General features: G+C 37.0%; 2 long non-coding RNA genes across 2 annotated transcripts; one reads left to right on the forward strand and one right to left on the reverse strand.

The window, feature by feature from the left end:
* The first annotated feature begins 1,802 nt into the window (after positions 1 to 1,802).
* On the forward strand, positions 1,803 to 7,767 carry LOC308705215. The gene is made up of 4 exons (XR_014031890.1): positions 1,803 to 1,849; positions 2,292 to 2,609; positions 4,560 to 4,728; positions 4,919 to 7,767. It is a non-coding gene; the product is annotated as an uncharacterized lncRNA (long non-coding RNA).
* Positions 7,768 to 14,086: 6,319 nt separating this feature from the next.
* Positions 14,087 to 16,883, reverse strand: LOC308705677. Its single transcript, XR_014031951.1, has 4 exons — positions 16,827 to 16,883; positions 15,985 to 16,188; positions 15,087 to 15,135; positions 14,087 to 14,988 (listed from the first exon to the last, which is right to left on the reverse strand). It is a non-coding gene; the product is annotated as an uncharacterized lncRNA (long non-coding RNA).
* Positions 16,884 to 17,243: the final 360 nt, after the last annotated feature.

The following is a 17,243-nucleotide window of genomic DNA, read 5'->3' on the forward strand; positions in this document are numbered from 1 at the left end:
CAGGAGTGTCGTTAAGGTTCTGCCCTCAGAGACACAATAATACGCCTGAAATGCGCAAGACATGATGTGACAACCGAATTGAAAGTGATATTCAGAGTGATTACTCAATAAATAGAGGAGTGGATATTGTACAGGAAAAGCTCCTGTGCTTATTAAAATAAATAATGGTTTGAATAAAAAAAAAAAAAAAGTTAAATAGATAAATATGCAATGATGGTAAAAACGAAGTGACATCGCGAATAAAAGGCATTTATCTCAAAACAAGGTTAGTGCCCCATGAACTTTTGGCGGTTATATGAGCATATACAATCGCTTAGTACTGCCGTAGCTGGTTTTAAGTCTACCATGTATGGTTACGTTTTTATGGCTTATACCCCAACTGTCAATGGAGAAATTGTATTGAATTTTTACTTCCGGAACCGGCTGTGGGCGGGACTGTGATGCTCTATTAACGTTACAAGACAAGCATTCTTACACAAAAACAAACAAATTGCACAAACTTTCCATTTGCATTTGAAATTTAACTCAAAAAGTTTAGTTACTTTCTCAGACAGATCCCTCACTTCGGTAACTGTCCATGTTGTTTTAAAAAGTAATCACGGAAAGCAAAACAAGGCATTAGCATGACCGCATCCAGCTAGCCAGGCGATAGCTGTCTGATGGAGATAGGCGCGCATGAGCGCGTGCGCGGGCGGGCACGCGCAGCTTGGGGCGCTAACAAAAGCGCCCATAGCTGACTAGATTTGACCTCGCTGATCTCGCGCGCCTCGTCCGGTTACAGCAGGATGCACGGTAAAAATCTCCAATATGATATATTCACATTATAATGCTTGATCTGTAGATAAAAGGCTGTGGATTTGCATAAAAGGACTTTATTTTGTGTATTTGTATTTAATATTTGTTGCTGTTTTTAACGACTCGCTACCGTGTGCCTGCTAGATCACACACATCACAAGGACTATGAATCGGCATCAAACGCACAATAACTGGAATTTAAAACTGTGAAGAAACAAATGATCAATAAACTGTTGGACAGATATACACTAGGATTTGTGCGCTCGACATTTCTTAACTTTGTGCCGTGAACTTCTAAATGCGCATTGCGCACTTGTGCAGCGCAGCGCTGAACACTGTGACTCCATGTTGCTTTGAGCACATCATTCTGCACCCGCGCATTGTGCGCTCTGTTTTGAAGCGTTTCATTTTATCATGGTTTTGCGCACTGAAAGATTATTAAAAGCTGATATTTTTTATACCTAGCCTACACAATACATTTAAAATAAGCATAATTTAATTGTATATTATTTATGTGTAGTGTAGGCTGTATAAATATATAGCCTACACTTCTGAATTCTTGACATTCACATATATAAATATAAAATTGTGAAATGTATGATTGAATATTTGTTGTTTTATTTTTGCTGTATACTTTATACATATATAATTGTGTAATAAACAATAAACAACTTTAATTTAATCTATATACATTGTGGAAAATAATTTATTTTTAGTGTAATTGAACACTTTGTATATTGACCCCCCAAAATAATACCTTGCCAGCCCTTTGCCACCCCTGTTTTAAAAGTCTAGCTCCGCCACTGGACTGCTTCTCAGATCTCAAAGTTCAGTGCAGGATTCACAAACCGCTTGCTCTAGAAAGATAAAGATCACCTGGTTTGTTCAGTATTGTCTGAAATGTTGACTACACCCCTTGAGCGTCCCATACACTCATATAACATAACAAGAGGAAGAGGAGGCGTGTGTATGAGCGAGGAGAAGAGCTCACAGTCACTCTTTCTGTCATTCTGAGCTGTGTTTCTATCCAGACGCTTCCTCTGCTCTGCACAAGGTGACTAACACTTTCTCTTTCGTTCTGTGAGAAAATATTGTATTCATTTATTTAAATATGGACATTTGTCTTTCTATATTTTAGTGAAACTGAAGTGGAGTTTTTTCATGAGAAATGAATGCATTTGAGAATATAGGCTATATAACACATATATCACAAACTACAGACACATACGGAGAGAGAGAGAGAGAGAAATGGCAAGCAAAAAAAGACTAAATATGCTAAACATGATCTAATACAATATATTGAACCAAAAACAAACATAAAAGGCGCTGATAATTGACAAAACAGCATTAATAGTGACAAACTAAACTGAGTATTTCTGATGTTTAAGATCAAACTCTGTTATATATCATTCATCATCATCATCATCATCATCTTCTCTGGTGTCTGAATGTGTAAAATCAATTCTAAACTATAACTTTTCATTTACTGAATATAGGCTACAGGAAGAAGGATAATTTACCTTACTTTATCCATTACAACAACGGCTCTATCAAATGTCTATTGTGCTGCAACTGTGGCTTTCCTAGAAGAAAAAGACGTTACAGAAAACTGTTGGAGGAACTTGAGAACTGAAAACACTTGCACTTTTCGCACTATACGCCTCTCGGTTGTATGACAACAACCCTGAGCTGTCATTCAGAAGATCCACTTCATATCTACTTGAATCAAGGTGCCTATAATCTTGGTTCTTCAGAGTTACGATCTGGATAATCTATTGGGACAGTCAACGTCAGCTGCTCATCTTCCTAATAAGGTACTCTTTTTTTTTTTGGATTCAGTTTTTATATCGTCTAGACATAAGATATATCAGCCCGATCTGATGAAAGTGTGTATCTATACAACGAATTGTATCTCTCGTGCCATGTATAGCCTGCGCCGAAAATGGTTTTATGCGTGCATATTATACTGACAGTTTATGACGTGTAACACGCACACACTTCTAATCATCCCCAAGGGGTTTACAGTGTGTATTTTTGGCGTATAAATGGCACGAGAAATAAAATGTGTGGTATAGATACGCAGTTTCATGAGATCATGTTGGAGTCCTCGTCAACGAGAAGTAAACCACTGTAACCTCCGAGTCTTTGATTTGGTTGCGGACATGTCTTTCTCATCATCACAGACTTCTGAAAATACTGTAAAGATGGGTTGAATCCCGTTTTGAAGTTCAACTGTTTAAGATTGATTTGGATAGTCCAGTCCTGTGTGCACGTATTTGCAGTGGTGGAAAGAGTACTAAACAAAATGTACTTTAGTATAAGTATTGCTACTTATGAAATAATGGAGTAGGCTACAAGTAAGTAGCTGGAAAATGACTCCAGTAAGAGTAAATAAGTAGTTTGCTGAAAAACTACTCCAGTTACAATGTTACAAAGTACTTTAGTATATTTATGTATTTTTATTCAAAATGGGGCGATGTTAGCAATATGGAGCACTAAACACTGATGTGTGAGACACCCTTATATGTGTGATATTATCACTACAGCTGAATAACAAGCATAGAGACGTTTTGGAGGAAGAGCGAGCGCTAAATGCTGCATATAGTTAGAAAGATATAAAGAAAGATTAGATAGATGCACGTGTATACGTGGAGAAAACAGAAAACTGTTGTTTAAAGGGGGGGTGAAATGCTCATTTTCACTCAATCTCCTGTTAATCTTGAGTACCTATAGAGTAGTATTGCATCCTTCATATCTCCAAAAAGTCTTTAGTTTTATTATATTTATAAAAGAAAGATAGGCTGTACCGAGTCTTTCCGGAAAAACCCGAGCGTCTGGAGGCGGGCCGTGTGGGCGAAGCCAGAGCCATAGAGAGAATCCGTCGATCTGGGCTTTGTTTATAAAACATTCATCATCGAAATGCAGGGAACAGACAGTCTACACAACGCGTTTTTGCCCCGCAAAAACAATCTGCATCCACTGTTCCTAACGCTGGGTTCTTTGGGAAGCTGAACATGGTAAGCTTTCCCTCACATCCAAAAACACACTTTGGAGACACTATGCAGCACTGCCGATGATTTCCTGTTGAAGCGCGTTGATGTGCGCGGTCTCGCTCTCCTCTGGTCGACGTGTGCGCGGGCGAGCTTTTCCGAGAGAAATGCTCATATAAGGAGTTCCACTCTGGTCTACGTCATTAAAAAAAAACAGCCGAAACTTGTACCAACCCGGAAGGCACAGAAATTCTCCGTTATCCGTCCAAAATATTTTTTAAAAACTTTGGCCATGTTAAGCATGAGAATCCATCTCTTTAACACTGTAAACAACTCTGAATACATGAAACACCATTGTACCCCCCCTTTAATCACTTCATAGTTATAAGCTGAGTGAATGAAGAGAGAATGATGAGTTTTGGTGAACTGTCTCTTTAAGAGCTCTATGATGATCACACAGATGTGCTTTAGTGATGATTGACTGATCAGAGAAACTTACTTCAATATACAACAACATATTTCTTTGGTTTCTTGTTCTTTAAAGATGCGCTTTATCAATTCATACAAAATCATCTTTCTTCAGTTCCTTATTTCTTGTTCTCATATCTTTAGACGGATGAATAGGGACATGAGGAAAGGCTAATGCTGATGGTTAATGTTTACTCCACTCTTATGTTCCTCTCTGTTGTTCTTTCAGCTGGGAATCTTGATGTTCTTTGATACTACATTAATCTAGCTTCATCTAAACTGTTTGTCATCTGTGTGATTGAACAGATTCAAATGAAGAGGAGAAAGAAAATCAGCAGAAATCACAGATCAGCAGAAAACAAGAAGACTGAGAGAAAAATGGAGGACAGAAATGAGACACACACCAGTGAATCACCAGAGGAAAGAGGACAGAGACGTAATAGATGTGACAGTATGGAAAAAATAAAGCCACACTGTGAGTGTTTGATCATTACTGAACTTTAATCCTTCATCATATTTTAGTCTTGTTGTCAGATTTACAAATAACCCACAGTTGGGAAAGTGCTACACCAACAATATCAACAAGAACAATATCCCATAAACTCAATATATTATATTCAACAATAATTTATTATTATAATCTGGTATATATTTGTGATTTCTAGTCTCCTGTGATCCAGACGAGCCTGTAAAGTTTGATTCTGATGTCAAAACTGAGGAGAGATTCTCATCAAACCCTTCATCATGTTCATCAAGAACATCTTCATCATCATTATCATCATCATCATCATCGACATCATCATCACTGACATCCATCAGCAGCTGAAGACCTGAACATCTTCATCATCATCATCATCATCACTAATGTAGTCTCACTACTAGTCTCAGAAGCGTTACGCTGCTACACTGTGAACTCACTCAGAGAAACACACACAAGAACATTATATATTTGCGCACAGAAAGTATTCTCGTCGCTTGATAAGCTTAAGGTTGAGCCGCTGTAGTCACTTGGACTATTTTAATGATGTCTTTACTAACTTTCTGGGCCGGCAAGTTTCAATTACACTTTACTTTCTACAAGCTTGAATAGAGTACTAATATAGGATTTAATTTTTTTTTTTTTATCTTGCCTGAACTAACTTTTTCATGAAGAAATTACATTTGCTTTTCTGTAGTATTTACTTCCCCACAGAATCATGTTTAGCTAGTGTACAGCGCTGATGAGCATTACCCTTTTCCAGCGGTTGTTATCTGGGAATAACAGTAACATGCTGGATGGTGTGATTGACCAATCAGAATCAAGTATTCCCCAGAGCCATGAGACAAGAGTACTATATACATTAAAACACTCGGAGAAAAACAACAAAAGTTACTCAACATCAGGGAATTCCCCACGATCACGTGATGTAACGGCAAAGAAACAAACCAAACTCAATATTCTCTGTTCTGTCTTCGTTTTATTGCATTGACATTTTTGTTATTAAAATTATGATTATTAGATAATCTCTGTATGCCCTTCTTGTTGGTTCCAAAATGTACTTAATTAACAAGATTAGCTTTACAAGGGTAGATGCAGTAATGTATTTTACCTCATGGCCAGTTCACACTGGATAAGAGATCTCAATAAACAGAAGTGAGAGGGTTAACTCGATTTGCTCATCGCCGTCACTCCTGTCATCATGTGTGTTACGCTGATTCCTGATCTCACATGCGCAAACATATATTTATATATATAAAACAGTTATGTCCGGTTGAACGATACTTCAGATTGGATTGTGTTGGTAATAGGCTCTAACGCTAAAAGATGTTTCGTGCCTCTAACGAGTGCTGTCGATCTTCTTCTGATCTGATGGTGTGTGTGAAACTCTTGAGTTTTGCCACAGACTCGTTCCAGCGTCTAGAACACACTGATGCTTCTTCAAGCGCCTCCATACTTGAAAAACCGTGGAAAACTACTTGTTAACAGGAATAGATGAAATATTTACGCACTGGATTAGTATTACTTGAGGTCATTTTCCGGACCTTTTTACTGAAGGTAAAAGTCGCCGTAATCTTTACTGATATTGTCCGTCATGATCACTGAGATGCACATTCGGACAGGACTAAAATCACAGAGAAGCTCTGATAATTATTACTCTTTACCTCTCCATGTTACACTAGTCCTGTCCGAATAGGGCTTTAGTTTAAATAATTTATATTTGTGTTTGATTTATAATTTACATGCTGCCGGTCTTGATGTTCTGTATTAGTAATCTCTTTTTATGTCATGAATTCATCAGTTATTCACGAAAAGCCAGCAAAGAAACATGAGACGAATCAGGGCTGACAAGAGTCAAGACACTGTCAGTCATCTTCATGTATATAGCGCTTTAACACTGGTATAGGCCACTGTGTCTGAAGGGCTCCATTACTGATGATAAAAGTTGATTTTTATTTTTATTTTCTTCAATTGTCTCAGTGACACAGCCCTGAACATACAGCAAGCATGTGGGTGAATATTTTTGTATTTTATTTTAGGTATTTTTGAACAGTGTTTCAGACTAAAGATCTCTTTGCTTGAGTTTGCTGCTAAATCATGATGCAAAACGTTCAAGGTTTACTCTGTTCTTTAGTGTCGGGTTTCATTTCTCTCACAGCTCTCCCTTGCGGTACTTTTTTGGGGGGGTTGAACATTTTCTTTCTCTCATACTCGGGTAACACAAATGGCTTTGTTTTAAGTGTTAGATGGTTGTGTCATTGTGTGTTTATGGACATGTGTGTGTTTATGACTGTAAGCTGCTCGGTGTGACAAGGAAGTGAATGTTTTTTTTGCAGGGATGTTTAAAAACCCTTAGCGTTGAGCCCTGTGTTAAACTTAGGCCTATGAGTATGGAAGCATATGGGTAGCAATATTCTATTTGAAATGTAATATGCAAAACAATGCAATATGTAAAATGGCAATGCATTTCTGTAATTAAATTTTAATTTTCCCATCATTTGTGCAACGTTTGGTGCAAAATGAAAATGATAATTCAATTATATAATTTACATTTGCCATTTCATACACTAGTTTTAATATGAAAATTGAATACATATTTTAACGCTTTATAAGTTGCAAAATTAAAATGTATTACAGAAATGATTAGATATGTTTAACATGTTCAAGCAAAAACTGTAGCAAAATTGTAATTTAAATGTTATTTTTTCTTAATTGCATTTACACTCACAGTTAAGACACTTGCGATTGCATTTCCATTAAGTGTTACGCAATGAATGTAGCAAAATTCAATGTGCAATTTGAAAATGCATTCTGAGCCGATCACGTGCCCGCCCCGCCCCGCCCCGCCCTGTCAATCACTGCGTGAAGTTGGCCCCGCCCCCAACACAAAATAGGCTCAATCGTTTTTACTTAGTCTGTGCTGTAATTTTTGTTTGTTTGTGCTGCTTCTGTGTTTTAGATAGTAAAATAATATTTATAGGTAATTCTGTCACCCAGGCCGCCACATGCTCCAAATAAAATAGATCTTGTTCGGTTTGTGCCGGTTTTGTTTGTGCTGCTTCAGTTTTTGAAATATTAGACCGAATTATAGATGATGACGTCACCTGCTCAACGTTCACCCAAAATTATCATATGTTTGTGCTAATTTGCGCCGATAAACGTTTATTTTGTGCTGCTTCGGTTTCTTAAATATTAAAATAATATTTATTGTAATAAACCTCATTCTGAGGTCACTCAGCCCCCCTACATTACAGTCAGTTATTAAAGAGCGGTCACGTTTTTCGGTAGCTATTAATACCGAATACCAATGGAGCTTTGTCATACATATTATGTGATCTCAGAGTAATAGGCCAATGCATTTGTAAGGAAAAACTATAGGATCTCCAACATTATTGGGTATCAAAGTTAATAGTAATAAGAATAAAGATAAGCATGTATCAGACAATGATAATATTTCATACAAAACGAAACCATCAACACAGTCCAGCATCAGCATTGACGCCTGATAAGGCAGATCATTCTCCCAGACGCTCCAACATCGTACTGGTTCTATCACCTGCAGACGCGTAATACTCTTCGGAAACACTACCATTTCTCTGTCCACGCTCCACTTCATCTGCTAATGAATGTAACACTCGTATCAACTCAGACCCAAGTTCAGACCCAATTCTCAAGAACGCAAGTACAGAGGACGCATGAAAGAACCCGGATGTGTTCTTGATACCGAGGATGCATCGAATGCAGACTTGAGCTAGTACTCGCCTGGTGTCCCAGAAGTCATTGCGGCCGGTTCCGAGTTCGTTCTTCCAAGGAAGCTTGGCAAGACCGGTCTCCACGAGAACACAAGTCCGTTCTCTGCGTTCTTGGAATTGAGAAACAGCCATTATCTCTAGTCAGCAATTATACCTGCAGAAGTATTTCCCACTTTTAACTACAGAGTAAATACGGCAATACACAAGAGATACAAAACACAATTATGCTGATAACATACATGCATAACACTTTACACCTCTAATAATACTCAGTATATTTTAGAACCGTATAACTTACAGACCAAAACTACGACAAGTGCAACGTCACTGCATAGCTACTAAGGGCCGTTCTTTCATCCACGCGGTTAACATTGCTAAAGGCTCATTTTGCTAGCTTACTCATCGTCATGTAATTGACGTCTTAACTTCACAATGTTCGACTAACTGTGCTAAAAACACTCTCCTCGACACATGTACCCATTCACATAATACCCTGGTAAACAATAACACGTATTATAAAAGATTTGTACATGAAAAGGGGAATAGTTGAATGAAAGATGCACAGACACAAACTTTCCTCAGATCATGTGTGTAATGACTGAAGGGAGGACGCGAGGTGCACCGTAACATAGCTCACACGATCCCCCTGCTGGAGCCCTCTAGTAACTACAACACTCTTGTTCACACTTACTGCTGATGTTGTTAGAATGACATTTTGCACATGAAAAATAAGAAATAAGAAAAGTACTGTACTGTAACTGCTGCAACTAACAGTAACAACTTTAACCATAATATATGATATACCATTTAACTGTGAGAATGGCAAAATTACCTTACTATGAACCCATTAACCCATACTCTACTTACTCAAATGCTTGCTATGACTTACTGATAAAACACATTATTTCCATCTGTCACAGTTGCAGAGTACATATGCATGTGTGTGTGTGTGCAATATATATATATATATGTGTGTGTGTGTAGGCCTATGTATATGTTAAACAATTATTTTAAAACTAAGTTGAAATAATGCAGGCTAACAGCTTCAACAGAAGCAATTACTATCGATTAACAAGCTCGTAGATCACAGTAGGACTGTCTTTAGTTTAAAGGTTTAAAAGTTATCATTAAAAATCAATTTCCCAGTGGAGAATATTCGGTTACTGACGTCACCGTGACGTGAGCAGCAGATCCTCCAGATCCTCAGATCCTCCAGGAGCTTCAGGTTGTGAGGTGGAGCTGTGGATCAAACCTGATGTCCAGCACTTCTTACAGAAGCTCAGTTAGACTGAGATCTGAGGTATTCAGAGGCCAGAGCAACAGCATTCCCAGGTGAAAAGGAAATATATTTAAATTGTGCTTATTTTGATATACTTAATGTATTTTAAGTGTACTGTATTAATTATATATTTAATTGTGTTATTTTGAGACATCTTAAAGTATACTAAATGTACTTTAATATGTATTTAAGTTCAATTTTAAGGTACTAGTAATATATTTTAATATACTTAATTGTGTTAAAATGGACCTATTTTAAGTACATTTAGTGTAATTTAATAGCACTTCTTTAAATTGTATTTTTAATACACTTTAAATATGTTTTAGAACTACAGCTTAAGTATATTTTTAGCTTCACATTAATGTGTTCCCAGTATATTTTAAATATAATATCAGCTTATTACAGAACACTATAAGAACCACTATTAGTATAATAAAAATACATTTTTATAAAACCATTCAGTATGAAAATAATATATTTTAATGTACAAATACAGTGAAAAATGATCATTCCGTAAAACACAGTAAAACATATTTGTATAAAACACACACACACACACACTTTAACATACTACACCCATTGTACCAGTGTACATGATTACAGCAGCATATGTAAACTGTAAAAAAATACATTAACATAAAATACAGTGATCTGCAGAGGTATTATAAACAACAATAAAAAAACAAACTTGAGTCAGTAAACCTAACTACAGTCAATAAAGTGCTGTCATTAATAGCTGCAAACAGTTACAGTACTGTTACAACTCAAACCATCTTCATCATTCAAGTGAATTGGAGTGATTGGTCTTTGAGTTTGTCTCATTGTTGCATTTCCTTCGAATCAGTGCTCGCATCTCAGACGTGTTGGAAATTGTTTGATCACAGTGTCTATGAAAGGGGAAAAAGAGGAGTTTATTTTTATATTAAAGCAAAATTAACCTCTGTTAAAAAAGTAACTGTTCCCTTTCAAAAGGGAACTTGCACTGCTTCGATGATGCTATTGGGGAACGATGTTCTCTAGGCGCCTCTTTCATTCTTCTGAGTCGCACTGGTAGTGTCATAGGCTGTCGGCAGTTCAATTCTATTGCCGTGATTGTACAGCTTTTCAAACACCGGTTCACATGGAGGGTGTTCTTCATAGCGTCATCGATGCAGTGTCTCATTCCCTGTTCTCAGGGAAGAGAGGTCGTAACCTAGATGTTTTTTATTACAACACAGTATGACGTTTTGACATTTCCCTCTGTTGTACACCCAGGTGAAAATAGTGTACTTGAGTGCACTAAAAAAACACTTAAATACAAGAAAGTACATTTGTAGTACATTCTTATTTTTTTGTGCTAAAGAAAAATGTAAAAATTATACACTATAAATACACCAATAAAAAGTATATTTTTACTTAAGTAGTATAATTGCGAAAGTATACTAAATAACATTGATATTTTAAATGTATTTTTAGTGCATAGAAATAAGATATACTATTGAAAAAATACACAGAAGTGTTTTATTAGTGTATTTCTTACAAGTACATTTTTAACGCATTAAAAAATAGTTCATTGTTAGTGCACTTTAAAATAGCTATCATAAGTTTAAATTAAATTGATTTTACTTAAAATACAGTCAGGTCCATAAATATTGGGACATCGACACAATTCTAATCTTTTTGGCTCTATACACCACCATAATGGATTTGAAATGAAACGAACAAGATGTGCTTTAACTGCAGACTTTCAGCTTTAATTTGAGGGTATTTACATCCAAATCAGGTGAACGGTGTAGGAATTACAACTGTTTGTATATGTGCCACCCACTTTTTAAGGGACCAAAAGTAATGGGACAGATTAACAATCATAAATTAAACTTTCACTTTTTAATACTTGGTTCCAAATCCTTTGCAGTCAATTACAGCCTGAAGTCTGGAACGCATAGACATCACCAGACGCTGGGTTTCATCCCTGGTGATGCTCTGCCAGGCCTCTACTGCAACTGTCTTCAGTTCCTGCTTGTTCTTGGGGCATTTTCCCTTCAGTTTTGTCTTCAGCAAGTGAAATGCATGCTCAATCGGATTCAGGTCAGGTGATTGACTTGGCCATTGCATAACATTCCACTTCTTTCCCTTAAAAAACTCTTTGGTTGCTTCAAAACTGAAGCAACTAATATTGAAAACTCACTCTGGGATCTGTGGCCCATCCCCCCCAACAAGGGCAAGAAGGTCTTAGTTACCCTGACCAAGATCAGATAAGTGGTTTTAAGGCCGTTAGTAATGTGAACAGAGCCCTGCCATTAGAACAGACATTAGCACAGACTTCCCTGCATTCATTTATCGATGAACATATATATAAATGAGCATGCATCCCAGAACATTTTGTGAATGATTTACTGTCTGACTCTTGTGTAATGTCTTTTAATATATTATTTTGTTGGTGCTGTGTATTTTACAATAGAATCAATGGCCACCATGTTTGGTCTCTATAAATTGGTACTTTGAAGATCAAAATGATTGTGTACATGATATGTCGAGAGCTGTGCAACATTTTATTATTACCAATCCAGCTGCACATGCAGATGAGCACGCTTAGAACAAAGATTCATAAATCAACCACAGAGGAATCTTCCCGCTTGGAAATTCCACCCTTCTCATTGGTCAAGCAAACCCGGAGAGGCGGGGCCTTTCTCAGGCTTTATTAGAGACAAGTTCACAGTGACCCTCCTCTCTTCTTCTGGCCTTCACTGCTGCTTCTTCAGGTTGATGTCAGTGAACACCACCTGCTATGCCTTCACTCTCCCAAAGGAGTCAGACTGTCTTTTCTTCAATCCAACTCAGAAGAAAACTGCAACCTTACCATCACTGAATGGGCAACGATCAACTCTTGGTCTTCTCTGTAAGTTCAGGGTGCTGTGCTGTCCAGCGTGGCCTCAGCAGGCCTCGACTCACACCAGCCATGTGCTCACTCAGGAGAGAGAGGACTCTCTCAAACACAACAGCATCAAGGACAACCTCTGGAGTTCAACGTCTTCATTCAATACAGAAGAAGTCCATCGCAACTCCCACCATTTGCTCTGCGTGTCCTCTCCGGCCCAGAGCCGGCGGGTCACAATCTGCACTCCAGCCATGAGCTCATGGAGAGAGAAAACCTTCAACCAGAACAGAGTCAAACAAACCACTCAAGTTCATCATATCTTCTTCATCCTACGGAGAAGAAATCGATTGCAACTTCAAAGCTTGACACTCACCGAATCATCAACATCCTTTTCCAACCACTTCAAGAATTGTGTCCACTGCACAGACCATGCGAGTATCATTTTAAAGAGGAGATCTGATAATGATAAGCTGATGGTTCTTTTCATAGTTAAGTGGATCTTTTCCATTGTTCCATTTCCTGCTTCCGGTTCCATATCACTCACCATTTTTCCTATGCATGTATGTGTGTTTGTTTAGTTTAGTTATGTTTGTGACTTAGTTAATAAAACTTGTGCACAATATGTATTTGGTTCTGATTCTCTGCTTGCAACAAAGTTTACTTTACGGTTTAGATTTTGACTACAGGCTCTTAGTACTGTACAGTAAGAAAGACATTTCCCTTCCCCGGAATTGAATATTTATATTCAATAAATTATTTATTAAATTAATTATTATTTATATTATTAAACAATTAACAATATGTTGGGTGACGTCACTTCTTGTTAACGTTTAAAGTATTGTCAAACAAAACGGAGGCTAGCTCGACATCCTCCTCATCTGCGCACAAGCCCCCCAGACCACACCACAAACCATTCTTGTCGGATATTGGCTGGAACAGTGTGTTATGTGTCATGGTGCAGATGGCTCAGTGTGTTTTTGTTGCCGTTTGTGGAGCTGTGGTTTCTACAGAGACCGCGTGTCTTCACAGTGTGTTCAGGGCACAGGCAGCGAGCGGATGCTGAGGAGATGTTTGCTGTATGTGACAAAAAATGTTTTGGCCTAAAAAACGCGTGACATCACTTAGAGCACATATAAGTTAATTTTATTAACTGATCCAAATATTCATAATTATAACCAGTTATTATTGATTATTAATATTTCATAGAGCTAATTCATTACACTTGTCATGTTTCAGTTATTTTGCATTCAATAGAACATATGACACAAAGTCATAAAACAGTGTTTCAACAGCAGTGGTTTTGCTCTCGAGGAGTTCATCATGTCTGATCTTGTTCAGAAGCACCAGCACTATCATCAGTCACAACTGATCTCTGATTATTAAAAGATTCACTGATGAAAACATTTTTTTCTCACTGAGCTTTGGTCATAGAAACACAAAATACAACAAGAAAATATACAAACTGTTCCAGTAAACACATTCATATTTATTTGTACATGAAGTGTAACCAATGTTATTCTTTTGTTCAGTTGAACAGATTCATTACGGTGAAATACTTTCTGAAAAGTCATTCCAAAAAAATATTTTATTCCAGTTCATATTTCTGTATTTTCTCAAACTTATTCTACATTGTGTTCTAAAATTAAATGATTATCAATGTTAAATCATACAGTTCTGTAAAGCTTCATTACAGAGATTAATTCAAAATATGTATAATATGAAAAAAAACATTTAATTTAATGCTGGTTAGACAAATATTCACACAACTAAAGAGAAAACAGTTATGTTGATATCACGTGTCACAAGAACTCTTTGTATATGATGTGTGAGTCTCACCTCATCCGTGAAACACGAATCTATTTAAACCACAACCTTCTGTGCTGTGTATAAGCAACAAACAATGAGCTGAGTCAACCTGACACTTTCTTAAACAGACGCTGGAACATCACAACAGCTCTGGTTTGATTCGCTTTGATAGAATATTCCATTCCCTGTTTATTTGGTGTCCAGGAAGATTGTAATAGTTGAAACCTCCTGAGCTCATCTCTTTAATCTTGTGCTGGATGTTGAAATAGTTTAAAAAGTGTTCGTAAAAAACAAACAAAACCTTAAAAGAAACATAAAACTAACAGTTTAGGTCATTTTTGTATTTATTATTTTTTACAAGAAGCTTGGAACATGTTTACAAATCTGTCCAACTAAAGGAGTGAATAAAGTAAATCCAAAAATGAAATATTTTAATATAAAATCCATTCATACACATTCATCTTATATACAGTAACAGTGTCTGAACCATGAACTTATTATTAGTTGAGAAAGGAACATGATGGAGAATATTTATCAGGTTAGATGAATCACACTGCTGCTTTCTGAAAGGAGAAACACAGAAATATAACACAAAGATCAATATAACATCAGATTTCTGCTTCAGTTTCTCTCTATTTCTCTGTATTTGTGTGTGTCTCACCTTTTCTGTGACTCTAAAACATCACAATGATTCGGTGAAACATGAGAAACTGTGAATGAAGAACACACACATCAGATTATAGCAATTCCTGCTCAAACAGCCACAATTAATAAATCCGTGTCACTGACAATGTGTGTGTGTGTGTTGGGGGGGGGGGGGGTAATGTGGGCTGGTGTGTGTGTGTGTGGGGGGGGGGGGTATTGTGGGCTGTGTGTGTGTGTGGGGGGGGGGGGTTACTGTGGGTGGTGCTGTGGGGGGTAATGTGGGCTGGTGTGGCTATAGTGCCAGGGCTGGATTGTTGCCCCTGCCAGTCGCTGTTCTAGCCAGAGCAAGTGGATGTCGCAGTGGAGTTAAAGGTCAAAGGTGAAGTAGGCTAATGTCAAATTTACATAACTGTGGTTGTGATTTATTTCTGTTATAGGTGTCTTCAGCTATTTTTACGTTTGAATTTACATTGTGAAAAACAAGGTTGTGTTCCTTATCGTGGTGTTCAGCAATTTTAACACAGTATCATCATCATATCAGTGTAGATGTAGATGGACCAAAATAAAGCCATTAAAATATCAAGTAAATAAGTATTGTGATACTTGGTGCCACAGTGACACTCTTGTCCCAAAAAGTATTGCTATACCACAATACTCAATATGTTGTCTTACGGTGGGTCATTTCCCCTGTTGCACCTACACTAAACGTGAGGGTTCCCCGACCTGACTAATCCCACTTTAATCCCAAATAGACAAAATATAAACTTCTGATCACAAAGTTGCTTTTCCTATACTGTATAGTGAATGAAAAGTAATAGTTTATAATTGATGTGACACATTCAGACACCAGAGAAGATGAAACACTGATGATGATGAAATATGACAGTTTGATATTAAACATCATAAATACTCACAGTTTGGTTTTCTGCTATCAATGCTGCTTCGTCTGACTAGACTCAGTGTGTTCTTCTGTTTTGGTTCATTAGATTGTAATGTTTTGTCCTTTTGGTTCCCCATTCTTCTCTCTCTCTCTCTTGTCCACATGTTTCATTATCCTGTAGTTTGTGAAGCTCCATTCAAGTTCTCCCATTTCTCATATATTCTGCCTTTGGTAATATCTGTTCAAGAGAATACAGTAGTTCAGTTCAGAGTGAAGTTTGACATCAGTTAATGATTGTTGAGCAATACAGGTTTACATTTCAGTTTCACTATAATAGAGACATTAATGTCTGGATATCTTTGTCTTTGGAAAAATCAGTAACAATTTATTTTAGAGTGTCCTTGCTACATATATGACATGTACTTACCATGCAGTAAATTGTGCATAATTACATGCAACTAACCCTCAACCAAACCCTAATCCTATAGTAGGTATAAATGTAGTATCTTAAAATCACACAGCACGTAAAAAGATCTAAAGCTACAGATTGGTGTCTATTGGTGAATTTAAAGGCATCATAAAGACAGTGGTAATGAAGGCTTGTGATGGTTTTTGTTGAGAGGATACTATGTTCTAATATAGTATTATTATTATTATTATTATTATTATTATTAATGTTGTCTTCCTGTATGGCTGCTACCTTGGCCAGGTCTCTCTTGTAAAATATTACTATATTACTTCCTGGTAAAATAGGTAAATAGGTAAAAGGTAAATAAAACAATAAATATATAATTACACTGTAACACTGACACCTTAAAATATAGAGTAACCGAAAAATCTCTTTACAAAACAACTAAAGATAAAGTGTTTAATCACCTTGTGATGAGCAGAAGAGAGGACACATCCAGCGCAGATCTGAGAGATAAAATGTTCAGAAAGATCAGCTTTTAGTGTGAAGGTTAAACTCCTCCCTCTGGCTTCTGATAGGCTGATCAGTTTCAGAATTATACACACACAGTCAGTTTCTGAAACCACAAACACTCCTCCTCAATACTTCCTGTTAATCGATTTGACTTTACAGAATCTCACAGTGAAATAAACTTCCCCCCATCTCTCCTGAGTTTATCCAGTAAATGCTGAAGACACTCTTTTCTGAACAACACAACATTAAACCAAAAAGGCACTTAAAACAACAACAAATAAATCTCTATATCTCTCCTCTGCTCTTGCTTGTCTCCTAATCTAGCTCTCTAATAAACCCGATATTATATTCTATAAATATTGTGGCTTTGT

This window comes from Scardinius erythrophthalmus (assembly GCF_964197995.2).
Source record: "Scardinius erythrophthalmus genome assembly, chromosome: 17".
In the NCBI taxonomy this organism is placed as follows: domain Eukaryota; kingdom Metazoa; phylum Chordata; class Actinopteri; order Cypriniformes; family Leuciscidae; genus Scardinius; species Scardinius erythrophthalmus.